General features: G+C 37.3%; 1 non-coding gene across 1 annotated transcript; it reads right to left on the minus strand.

The window, feature by feature from the left end:
* Positions 1-1,321: 1,321 nt before the first annotated feature.
* TRNAS-GCU (transfer RNA serine (anticodon GCU)) lies at positions 1,322-1,409 on the minus strand. Its single transcript has one exon. It is a non-coding gene; the product is annotated as a tRNA-Ser (tRNA).
* Positions 1,410-12,791: the final 11,382 nt, after the last annotated feature.

A 12,791-nucleotide genomic window follows, 5' to 3' on the forward strand; every position in this document is an offset into this window, starting at 1 on the left:
GGGAAAACAGGAACCAATGAAATAAGTGTGGGACAGAAGGATTTGAACCTCCGAATAACAGGATCAAAACCTGCTGCCTTACCGCTTGGCCACGCCCCATTCCCATCCTATTTCCCTATTCATATGCTAATGAATACTTATATCAAATTTTTTGTCAACCCATTAGTATCCAAGATTCATTAGATCAGATCTCAATTGGGGAAAAAAATTTGTGGATATTTCAACAAAATAGGTTATTGATGGAATTGGACATAATAGGAGAAACAGAAAAAGTGACAAGAATATCCATTCATTGATCATTTTCTATTAGATTGGGTAAAATGTTGTATGTATGAAAGAATCATCCCTTCCAACCCCAAGTCCGGTCAAACTTGCCGAAGAGCTTCGATCGATTCGATCAATCAAAGACTTTTCTGGCTTTACCCCCCCCCCCCTAATTTTTATTGGAGAATAAAAATGCCAGTTATGTTCAATATTTTTCTAGATGATGCCTTTATTCATTCAAATAATCCCTTTTTTGGAAAATTACCTGAGGCTTATGCAATTTCTAATCCAATTGTCGATGTAATGCCAATTATTCCTGTTCTCTTTTTTCTCTTAGCCTTTGTTTGGCAAGCTGTTGTAAGTTTTCGATAAAAAGTATCCCCTTTTTTCTTTTTCAAGTTTTTGGGTCGTTGTCATTGATCCAATTTTTGTATAACTCTTTCCATTTTTTTGTGACAGAAGTTCTATCCTTGCTTCACCCGACGATACCAGATTCAGATACCTTATCTGCTCCCGGATAAAAACTTTTCCACTCACCTTCATCAATTCCTTCCGATCCCACCGCTCACTTCGGATCGGGCTATTGGGTCACGTATTGATACGATCACCAATGACTTATTTTCATAAATATTCAATAAATCTCTAGTTGATCCAAAAAAATAAGAGGGAAAAAAGACCATTTTGAAAACAAAGAGAAAAATTATATCCTTCTTTCAAATTGATTTTCACACGTGATTCGGAGAAATAATTTCGTGATTTGTAACAATAATACTATTGTTTGGTATTCAAGTATCCATATATGGTACAAAGATTGATGATCTATTCTGTTGTACTTATAATCAGGATTCCGGAGATTACGTAATGCTTACTCTTAAGCTGTTCGTTTACGCAGTAGTGGTATTTTTCATTTCCCTTTTTATCTTTGGATTTCTATCGAACGATCCAGGACGTAATCCCGGACGTAAAGAATAGTGAAAAAAGTCTCTAGGTTAATGGGTCTTTTCCGTTCCGTAGAAAGATTTGGGGTTATTCGTTTTCAGGATCAATAGTGGACGAACGGAGAGAGAGGGATTCGAACCCTCGGTACGGATGATCCGTACTACGGATTAGCAATCCGCCGCTTTGGTCCGCTCAGCCATCTCTCCAAGATGGAAGAGTTCATGTGTAACAAAATGAATGGTGGAGTAAAGGTGTATATCATAGTATGTACAGATTGTATCGGCAATATAATGAATATTGCGATTATTCAGTTGGATAAAGAACAATCCAGTCAATCGTATTGTTCATTTCGTTAAAAATAGTTCTGTATGACTGATTTTTTCTGCTTTTCTTGGCCTGGCCATCGGCCAGGCCAAGAAAAGTAGAAAAAATCAGCAGTCATACAGTGCTTGACCTAATTTGATAGCTAGAATACCTGCTGTAAAAGCAAGAAAAAAAGCTATCAAAAATTTAAGCTCTACCATATCTTCATTCCCTCCCCAATGAGTTTGATTAAATGCGTTACATGGATTAGTCCATTTATTTCTCTCCAATATCAAATTTTATTATCTAGATATTGAAGGGTTCTCTATCTATTTAGGGTTCTCTATCTATTTTATGTATTATTGTAAAGATATCAGTTGCTCAAGGCCATAGGTTCGTGATCGAAACTACACCAATGGGTAGGAGTCCGAAGAAGACAAAATAGAAGAAAAGTGATTGATCCCGACAACATTTTATTCATACATTAAGTCGATGGAGGGTGAAAGAAAACCAAATGGATCTAGAAGTTATTGCGCAGCTCACTGTTCTGACTCTGATGGTTGTATCGGGCCCTTTAGTTATTGTTTTATCAGCAATTCGCAAAGGTAATCTATAATTACAATGAGCCATCTCCGGAGATGGCTCATTGTAATGATGAAAACGAGGTAATGATTGATATAAACTTTCAATAGAGGTTGATTGATAACTCCTCATCTTCCTATTGGTTGGACAAAAGATCGATCCATATGTTACAATTAGATCGTGGCGGGTATAGTTTAGTGGTAAAAGTGTGATTCGTTACATTATCAACTCGAATAGTTGAAGGATCTTTTACATGGATCTTTGATCCATCTAAAGCTCTATTTACAGATAGGTTCAAAACCTTCCCTATGAATACCCAGGAATAGCATACCTTCTCGTAATCTGGGTCTGAAATGATGAAAGATAAACACATTTTTGGTTCCAAGATAGCGACACAGAATGTTTGAAAGGTTAGATAAATTACAGATCTATGGGGAAGATATTTTTTCATCGTGACTAAACCTTCAACTTATGGATGGAAGGACCCCAGGTTGAAGCCGAATAGCTATAGAACTATGACTTTGGTTTACTTGGGTTATCGGCATTTCGTTCGAGCTCGGTGGAATTTGTTCTCCTAGGGATCAGAATCAGTAGAAATAGGGAACGAAGTAACTAGAAAGATTTGTGATTATTTTAAACTTTTCAAATTTATCTTTCTATCAGGATCATCTAGAAAGTGAGTAAGTATTCTACGATTTTGGGCCCTTCACATCACAATATATGAATTAACCCCATTGTTAATTATGGCAGTTCCAAAAAAGCGTACTTCTAGATCAAAAAAAAAAATTCGTAAAAATGTTCGGAAGGGAAAAGCATATCGGGCCGCAATAAAAGCTTTTTCTTTAGCTAAATCTATCTCCACCGGTCATTCGAAAAGTTTTTATTGCATAGTCAATGATGATTCCTCTGGATCATCCGAATCAAAATTGACAGCAATTGATTTGGATGACCCATAGCACAACACGAGCGAATATACGACACCACCCTCCAGGACCCTGGAGAACAGTGATGCAAAATCATTTTATTCGGGTACTCCCAAGGGTGGTCGTACGAAAAGGACACGGTCATTAATTAGTTCCACTACAGTACTTTCCTTCAGCCAATCTGGATAAATGATGAATTTATAAACCATTCTTCTATCCATTCTGCCTTCCCACTAGAAAGGGATTAGAGTTAATCCTTTTTTTTTTAAGGATCCCGAATGAACTTCAGCATTACCATTATGCTACCGAAAATGTAGCATAATCTTATCAACATCCCAATCCATCCATTCCGATCCAAAACTAGGATTAATTTATTATTATTTATAAATAAAGAGAACCTATAGAATCACGCATGGGGATGATATTATTTCATTATGGAATTGCTCGTGCATTTCGTAATAGATGCGCGTTATTGCTTTATGGCGAATAATTACTATAGTTTCAGATATCTTGATTCATTCTTCTTCTGTTTCTGCTCCTCCCAATGATTCATCCCCCTATTGGGTCCCATTTTTTCCATCCTTTATGGTTGGATAAAAAGAAGTGCTCAATCCTTTAGGAGAACTAAAAGTAATCATCTTTCTTCGTATCTCTACCATTTATAATGCGTAATGCCCAAACCATTGTGACAGAGATACATAAAAAGAGCTGACTAATCTAGTGCAATTTGATCCTATTGATGAAACCCCCTTCTACATCTTAGTAGCTCAAAATAGGATCAATTCATTCATTAACAGCTTATATATGGTAATATTAGCCTGTATGTAATATTATTGGGAGCTATAAATATATTTGGATGTCTCCCCTAAAATTGAAAAGTCTAAATAATAATCATATGGGAGATCATGGATCAGAAACATAGTTTCGTTCTAGATATGTATATAATCAAACCATCCAATCAAAAAAATTATAAAGTGATGGTATAACCATTTATTGTTTGGAATCTAGCTGTTTCGATTCTTCCCATCGTAAGCGAAATAAGCGAAAATTTACATATATTCTTTGTACGCTCATTAGTTGATACCTAGCACCTTTTAGTCTTAAATCTCTTCTCTTATTTGGGGCCAAATAGTTAGGAGCAGTACCATTCAAAAGAATATGTTTAATTTCAACATACTATTAATTAGCTAGTACAAGAACATAAAGAGCTTCTTAAAGACATACCTCATACTCATTATACCAACCGTCTTCCCGATTAATTTGAGAGTCTAGAGATTTTGCTGACAACATACATAATCATTGTCCGTGAATAATCTTGGAATTTTGATCGCCATGTCATATTCTTGAAGCATAGTTATCCATTTTAATAATTTTTCTAACAGCAAGATGGTGCACAATAACTTCAGTGTGACCTTTCAAAATATAAGAACAAAAGTGCTTTACTTATATTTGGAAAATTCTTGTTTAATGTCAGCATATTTTAACTTTTCTGCATGAAACCTTGAACTCATAAAAGATATCAGAACTCCTAAATTTTCTACATTCTTCTGAGTTAAGACAACTCCATAAGAAGAGTCAAAAGAAAAGTATAAAATTAAATTCCTTATCAAAATTAGGACTTATTAAAAAAGGTGCTTCAACAATCACTTGTTTATTGGTTTTGAATGCATTCTTTTCTTTATTACCCCATTTAAACGTGTGCTCATTTTTTTATCATGCCTTGCACTGGTTTAACAATTTCAACAAAGCTAGGAACAAATATCCTTACAAAACTAATCTTTCTTAAAAATTATTGTATTTACTTCTTATTATGAGGTAAAGAAATTTGCAAAATTTATTTAACCTGACCGGGATCAATTATTATTCCATCTTTTGATACCTCAAAACCTAATAATTTTCCCTCAGTTGTAACAATGACCATCTTTTTAGGATTCAATGAAATGCCATATTTCCTATATCTTTGAAAAAAAATTGTTAAATGCTCCACATGATCTTTTCTATTTTTAGAATACTTGGTAAAGGCATCCAAGTAAACAACCATTTACTTATCGCTTAATCCCTTGAAAGTGATGTCAATGGCTCTTTGAAAAGTAGCCACGACATTGATTAAACCAAATGGAATTTTATTGTAAGAAAATGTTCCCCGTTTTGTTCTAAAAGTAGTTTTAATTTAGTCAAAAGATGAAATCAAGATTTGGTTGTAACTCAAAAAACCATCGGGCAAAGAAAACATCTCAGATAATGTAATTGATAGTAGGATTTGCTCCATATATGGAACAAGGTAGTTGTATTTTTATGATGCTTTGTTTATATTTTTTGAAGTGTATGTAAATATTAATGTCTCCATTTCTATTTTTGAATGGAATAAGGTTAGCTACCTACTACAAATGTCTAACAAGAAAAATAATTTTGGTGGTTAATAATTTATTCAATTCTTTTTTATCTAAGTTTCACATTTGGGGTGTATTTTCCTAAGTTTTTGTTGAACTAGTTAGGAGTTTGGTTTTATGGGAATGAAATGTTGAATGATTTTTTAATCATAAATTTTAAGTTCACCATAAGTCCAAGAAAATATATCTTTATATTTTTTTAACTGTTTTAAAAATCTTGCTCGTTTAGGAGGAGAACAATCAATTCCTAGATTGGTATTTTATGGTTTTTTCTTAGTTTCTAAGTCGATGACTTCATATTTCATATAATAATTGTGTGTTTAATAATTTCTTCTCCCTTTGCATCTTTCCTAAAGACCAAAAATGTTTTCCAAAAATAAAACTAATTTTGGAATGAATTTTTCTTGTTCATTATCATCTAACGAATCCACATTCAGTAGTAGATCATGTTGATTCTCATCGATGATAGAACCCTGAAAGGTATCCTCAAGTGCAACGAAATCAATGATTTAGGAATCATCATCTAAGACTCTAATATTGGTAACATTATTTGGCACTAATGGACGAAAGAGAATCTCCACAGAGAATTTCTTTGATGAAAGTATTTCTATAAGGAGTAATTTTGATGCCACATATGGTAGAAAATCAACATCTACATTTTGCAAGTTGGGTAAAAATTTTATTTCAAAGTGCTAAATTTTTTAAATTAAATCAAAACCCAATTGTCAATAATTATTCAAATGGTTGGAAACACAATTAATTGCTTTATAAACTTGTTTGACAATAATTTTAGAGTTATTAGTAACTTTTAATTTATTAACTTTAAAATTAATTGATTTTTCAGTCATTGAATTAACACTTCATACTCTACTATATTATTAGCACAATCAAAATCTAATTTTCATGCTAGAAATAACTTCAAACCTTGAGGGTTTTTCAACATGCATCCAACACATGCACCTTCAACTTATCTGAAACCTTCAAAATATAATAACCAACAATCTATATTTACATTACTATTTACAAAAATAGAAACCTCATATGTGGAATCACTGTCATTATTAATTATAAAATTTAAAGTATCAATACTTGATTCATCAACAAAATAGATTTCATAGGTATAATTACTGAAATAAGAATCATAAGAATAATTACCAAGTATATATTGGCTAAACATGATGGGCTTATTTGAACCATCAAGAACAATAACAATATGATTCATGTTCCCTTCACATTCAACCCTAATCATATTAGGCTTCCCTTTCCACTGTAACCAAAGATGTGACCAATTGTTGAAAATTGGCAACAAGAAATTGCTAAAAATAGAAGTGCTAAAAATATCATTGCTAAAAATAGAAGTTTGGGCATCAGTGCTGGATTGGGAAATAGGGAATGAAAAATGGAAATGCTAAAAATAGAAGTTCTATTTTAGCAGTGTAGTGTGGATTCATGTTTTAGTCAGTCCTTGGACTAGAAATAGGAAGTAAAATTCGAATTTGGTCTTATCAACAGTTTGAATATTAATTAATTAATTTAGTTTGAGTTAATTAGTTAAGGAAAATCAAACTTGAAGTCTTTGTGAGAACATGCAATAATTTCTCCAATGATTGGGGAATATGTCCTTGATTTGCTCCATTGATTGAGGAATTAAGGATGAGTTCTATATTGAGAGGATCAGTTGACTTAGTTTAACTTAGTCACATGGTATCAGAGCACAGGTGATCAAGGAAGAACAGTATACAAGAAGGGAGAAGTTGAATTTTGTGGTTTCTGAATATTGAATTAAGTGCTTATCACATCTATTTCACTGATGACGTTCTATGGTTTGAGACTCGAGCCCTTGATGGCAGTTCAAATTATATAGCCTGGAAGGATCGCATGGAGGCAGTATTAGAAGATAATGGCCTTAAGGACTTCATTGATCAAGAAGTCTCGAAGCCGACTGATGCTACTCAACTGGCAGAATGGAAGAAGTGTGTGGCTAGAGCTAGGAGAATCCTCCTGAAGGGAGTTCGAGATCACATTGTCTCAAGCCTTCATGGGAAGGAGACTCCGTTTTCGATGTGGAAAACATTGAAAGATCTTTATCAGAATAGCAGTGATCAGAGGAAGCTAGCACTGAAGGAAAAACTTCGAAAGATCAAGTGTGAAAAGGATGACACGATCTCTATGTATCTGAACAATCTCACCTCATGTAGGGATGAGCTTGCAAGTGTAGGGGTCGTGACAGCTGATGATGACATGGTGAGTCTAGCACTCCTTGGCCTTCCTAAGAGCTGGCATAACTACCAGGACTCGGTTAATGGAAGGGAGAAACTGCCAGATTGGGAACAACTATGGTCGGATTTGATGTAGGAGGAGATCAGACGAAGCACTAGAGATGGTTCTTCATCCATGGACAATGAAGAAAACTGTGCCTTAGCGAGTAAGGCGAAGAAGGGGAAGGATAAGATTTCTCTTTCTGAGTCTAGTTCTTCCCATGGTGGGAAGAATTTTGACAAATCGAAAGTGTGATGCTTTCGTTGTCATGAGGTGGGCCATTTTGTTACAAATTGTCCACTGAGGAAATCCAAGAAGGGTTCTGGGGAAGGATCTGAAGGTGAGGCACTTGCTTCACAGTTCGAGTTGGATTTCACACTCTTCACATGTATTGTTTCATCCATGGTGGGAAGTGGTTGGTTTCTTGATAGTGGAGCTTCTTTCCACATGATCGACGACAAGAGTTTGTTCAGTACTTTGGAGGAGAAATATCTCCAAATACTCATAGCAATGGGTAATGATGAAAAGTATAGTGTCTCAGGTGTATGAAAATTTTTTTTTCAGAGGGAGCATGGCACTGGCCTTACCTTGACCAATGTCAAGTATGTACCAGGACTGAAGAGAAACTTGGTGTCGATCACGATGCTGGAAGACAGAGGCTATGATGTAGTCTTCAATAAGGGAAAGGTTTTCCTTAGACACACCATCACTAGACAGGCGAAGCAAATCGGTTCATGGGTCAAGAACCTGTATGCTCTTGAGGTTCAAGATGCATGCAAATCCTTGAGAAACAAGGCAACTGATGGAGACTTGGTGGTTGAGAGGTAGGGTATATTACCTCTCAACATGCAGCGCCAAAAGAAGTCTCAAACGATTGTGGAGGAGCCACGATTGGTGCAGCAACTTCAGGAGGTTGTGGAGCAGCCACAACAGGAGAAGCTGAGAGGAGATCAAGTAGAGACATCTACTCATGTAGAGACCTCCAATAGGGGGAAACTTTGAGCCAGGTGGGCAGAGGGATCACTTGCATCCATACCTCCAGGTAGGAGGTGGGGTGATGTAGAGTGACTGTCCCAAGGAGGAGGGGCAGGATACTTGAGGTACCCAACCTCTTTGATTCAACTTTGCTATGAGAGCCCCAATGAGGAGTATTAGAACTAACTAATTGGGTAGAGACAGATGCGGATGAAGCGACAGAGAGAGCTACAGTGCAGGGAATCCCAGGACAGTGCAGAGCATGTAGGCTGCAACAATGCGAGAAGCACAAGTGTGTTGCACAGTGTAGGGTAGTATAGAGAAGGGTGCAATGATGCGAGATGCATGGAGATGTTGCAGTAGCGCAGAGGTCAGAGAGGGAGCACTTGTCAGCAGCAGGTAGAGCTTCAGCATTAGAGTATGTTTCTAACCCAACAGAGAGGTCAGTTGGGAGTTTTCTTGTTTTGAGAGTTGTTGGAGCAACTGCACTTGGTAGATGTGTTGCATGCAGAACATTCCAGAGGTACAAGATCGGGTTTGAGAGGAAACCTTTCTTGTTGAGAGGGAGTGTTGAAAATTGGCAACAAGAAATTGCTAAAAATAGAAGTTATAAAAATAGCAGTTTAGGCATCAGTGCTACATTGGGCAACAGGGAATGAAAAATGGAAGTGCTAAAAATAGAAGTTCTATTTTTAGCAGTGCAGTGTGGATTCCTATTTTAGTCAGTCCTTGGACTAGAAATAGGAATTAAAATTCGAATTTGGTCTTACCAACAATTTGAATATTAATTAATTAATTCAGTTTGAGTTAATTAGTTAAGGAAAATCAAACTTGAAGTCTTTGTGAGAACATGCAATAATTTCTCCACTGATTGGGGAATGTGTCCTTGATTTGCTCCACTGATTGAGGAATTAAGGATGAGTTCTATATTGAGAGGATCAGTTGCTTAGTTTAACTTAGTCAAGTCCGGTTAGATTAATTTAACAAGTTGTTAAATTAATGAGATTCAGTTTGTTGATGCTTGCATGCATGTGACAACTAGTATTTTCAGATAACTGAGTATTCACTCGTGGATAACTGATGCATGGTAGTTCAGACAAAGACCTAGTTGAGATCAAACGAGGGACAGTGTACTATCAATTGCTAGGATATTCTTGGTGAATATTCCTTGCATGATGTTGTAGGGAAAAGTATCCGATTCGGATGACCCTATCCCACTCTAAGGGTGATAGTACCTCAGCAACAACTGTAAAGAAAACTACTTAAGGTTTACTTCTTTATGAAAGCAAGAGAGAATGAAGAAATGCACTAACCGTTGCCTTGTGCTTAATGTCGAATCCAAACCCTTCTCTTTGCTGCTTGCTCCCAGCTCCTTGCTCTTTTGCTGGCCCAGCTACAATGAGATCCTGCAAAATAACAAAGAAGGAAACTACAAAAAGCATGCAATCATAACTGATTCAAGGATTAGCATAAATCAAATATACAATTATCACAATACATCATTGAAACAAGTGCATATAGAAGAACCTCAATAGCTTTTATTAATGGAAGAAATAAAGTTCTGAGAGTGTTACAACCATTGAAGGCCCCAATCCAGCAACACCTCCCAGCAGAAAGAATTTCTCCTCTTCACCTCCTTCAAGCAATCACCCAATAGTTCTATAGTGAAACCAACAGCATATCATTACTTTGCACAAAATTCCAGCCTCCTGGGCTCATAGGAGAGAGCTCAATATATAAATGAATTGAGAAAGGATGAGTCAGCTTGCAACTGATGTGTAGCTGCCTTGTGTCCTCTCTCTCTTTAGTTGATCTTCAGTTCTTGAGTCCACTTGGAGAACCTTGCTTCCACTTGGAGAAACAGAGCCTCTGACTCATCACAAGGCGAAATCCCTGATCCAAGTGTCATTTTTGGAAGATTCCAGAGTAATGACTCAGTGTGCCACTTGTCCCATCTCGCTCAGCGCAGGTGGCCTTTGTTCTACCTACTTTGCAATGCAGGTACACCATGGAGGAGTTGAGTTTCAGCGCAGAAGCCTAGTGGAGCACCTGCTTTGATTTCAGGATTGCTTGTTTTTGAGTGTTTTCAGGTGGAGAACTGATCTGAGAGCTGTTGGTTTGCTGACCTTGTTCCTCTAGGGGTAGGAACATCATGTTTAGGGACTTTGGATCCCTTAGATTATTGACAATTCATGCCTGATGCTGCAAGGCACAAAATTGTCTATAACAGATGCCCCCTAAAGTATGAGGTCGTTTATCGGGTGAAATGCTTTATTAGGAGGATCCGAATTTCATTCAATCTGCTGAGAAGTGTCCTGTAATAAGATACAATACAATACATTATGTTTCATACTTTTTCACGATCTAGCTGAGGCGGGCATTCCCATGCTCAGCTTTATAAATTCATTTTGGTACATAGAACAGACGATCGTCTGATGGTAGACTGATAATTCTCTGCTGAAATTATCATCCTTTGAGAAGGATGATCATCTGCTGCAATGATGTACACATCAAATGTCTTTATATCCTGAATATATATCGCAGCCCGGATGGATGAAACTAGATCCGGGGTCTTCAATCTCTTCCGATCTTCACTCGATGTACAAGTCGATCCATGTGAGAATTTCTTGAAGTCGAACATGGAAAGACATCGCTTGATTACCGGTCAATGATGTAAACCGTTAACAAGCGCGAGAGGAATCACCGATAAGGATGATGACCCTCAAGGTACGGCAGTACAATTCACATGGTGGGAATAAAGGACTTGGCGTCGACCACCATGCAAAATCTTCTGGTCGAAGGTCATTGATGTATACCTGTCGCCGGAAGTGAGAAACTTGCCATTGTGCCATGCAAGCTTCAAAGTACTGAAGGGGTTGTTCCTAGATCAACTCCTTGGATAATGAGCTGATGTCGACAAGGAGCGATCCGTCAAAGGAGGGCCTTAATGAATCCCACATCAGTGACACGGAACAGAGCTAGTGATTGTGATGAGGTGAGAACAAACTGTGATGTATGATTCAGGGTGGCGGTCATGAAATGGATGAAGGACAATGTATGGCAGTGGATGGGACACGGTTGACTCTTTGCAGAACAACATCTCTTGAACATATAACGACACTGATGTGATGGATCGGTAGCATTACCCCAAATGTGGATGGTGTGGCGAGGACCATGGTGATGAGACCGGTGAATGAAACAACCCAACCCGATGTGATACGGAGGACAAAGTGTCATGTTCAAGAGTGACTTGCTACCATTAAAGCTGTGAGGTTCTCCCAATTTTTTCCCCAGTCATTGCTAACCAGTACCTCTTTATTTTTGTCAAGCTTGAGGAGGATAACATATGCTTGTTCTATAACCTGCCCTTCGGGCAAGCCCATCGCTATGTTTTAACGAGCCTAGCGATAGGGAAACTCGTTCTCGTCTAAAGACAAGTTTGTCGCTATTTAATGAATTTAACGAGTCTAACGACAAGGATAACTCGGTCCTTTTCATTTTTAGAGAGTCTGAAAAGGTACATAAAGTCAACTCCAGAATTCCTTTTTCGTCATCTAATCCCTTAAGTCCGAAAAAGTATAAAACAATACAGAAGGGATGAATTTTCGATTGCTTTAACGAGCCGCACAAAACAAGCGCTCGATCTTTTTGTGCAATAATCCCTCAGGTCCAAAAACATTAAAATCTAGAGGAGGGATAGCTCTTCCGGTCGTTTAACGAGCTGGAAGGCCAAAACTCGGCAAACTTTTCATATTTTACGAGTCAGGAGAAAAGAGTTCAAAGAAGACTCGTCTTTTGAGGAACGAGTGATAAACAGGGATAGCAGCAGATTCCAGGTACAGGTTGGAATTTTCCAATCACGGCAGTGTCACAAGGATGGCTAAGTGAAATCACTCTTCGCAGCTGTTCCTCAAAATGGGTAAACAAACATATGGAGATGAACGATTGGCCAAATGAACGGATGGAGGTGAGACTGCAAGAACACGACCAAGGGCTTTAATATGGCTGTCAAAGGTTACATTTACCAAGGTTATTTACCGGTTCATTTTTTCTGGGTGAGCTTGAACTCTAGGGGAAGATTGCTCACAACTTATGTTTATTTTTTAACGAGCATGAACTATGTGCTAAAACTGCTCGGATCTTGCGTTTATTTTTT

Source organism: Pinus tabuliformis, chromosome X (genome assembly GCF_031772625.1).
Source record: "Pinus tabuliformis cultivar Carrire ecotype Pingquan chromosome X, CPIR1, whole genome shotgun sequence".
Lineage (NCBI taxonomy): Eukaryota > Viridiplantae > Streptophyta > Pinopsida > Pinales > Pinaceae > Pinus > Pinus tabuliformis.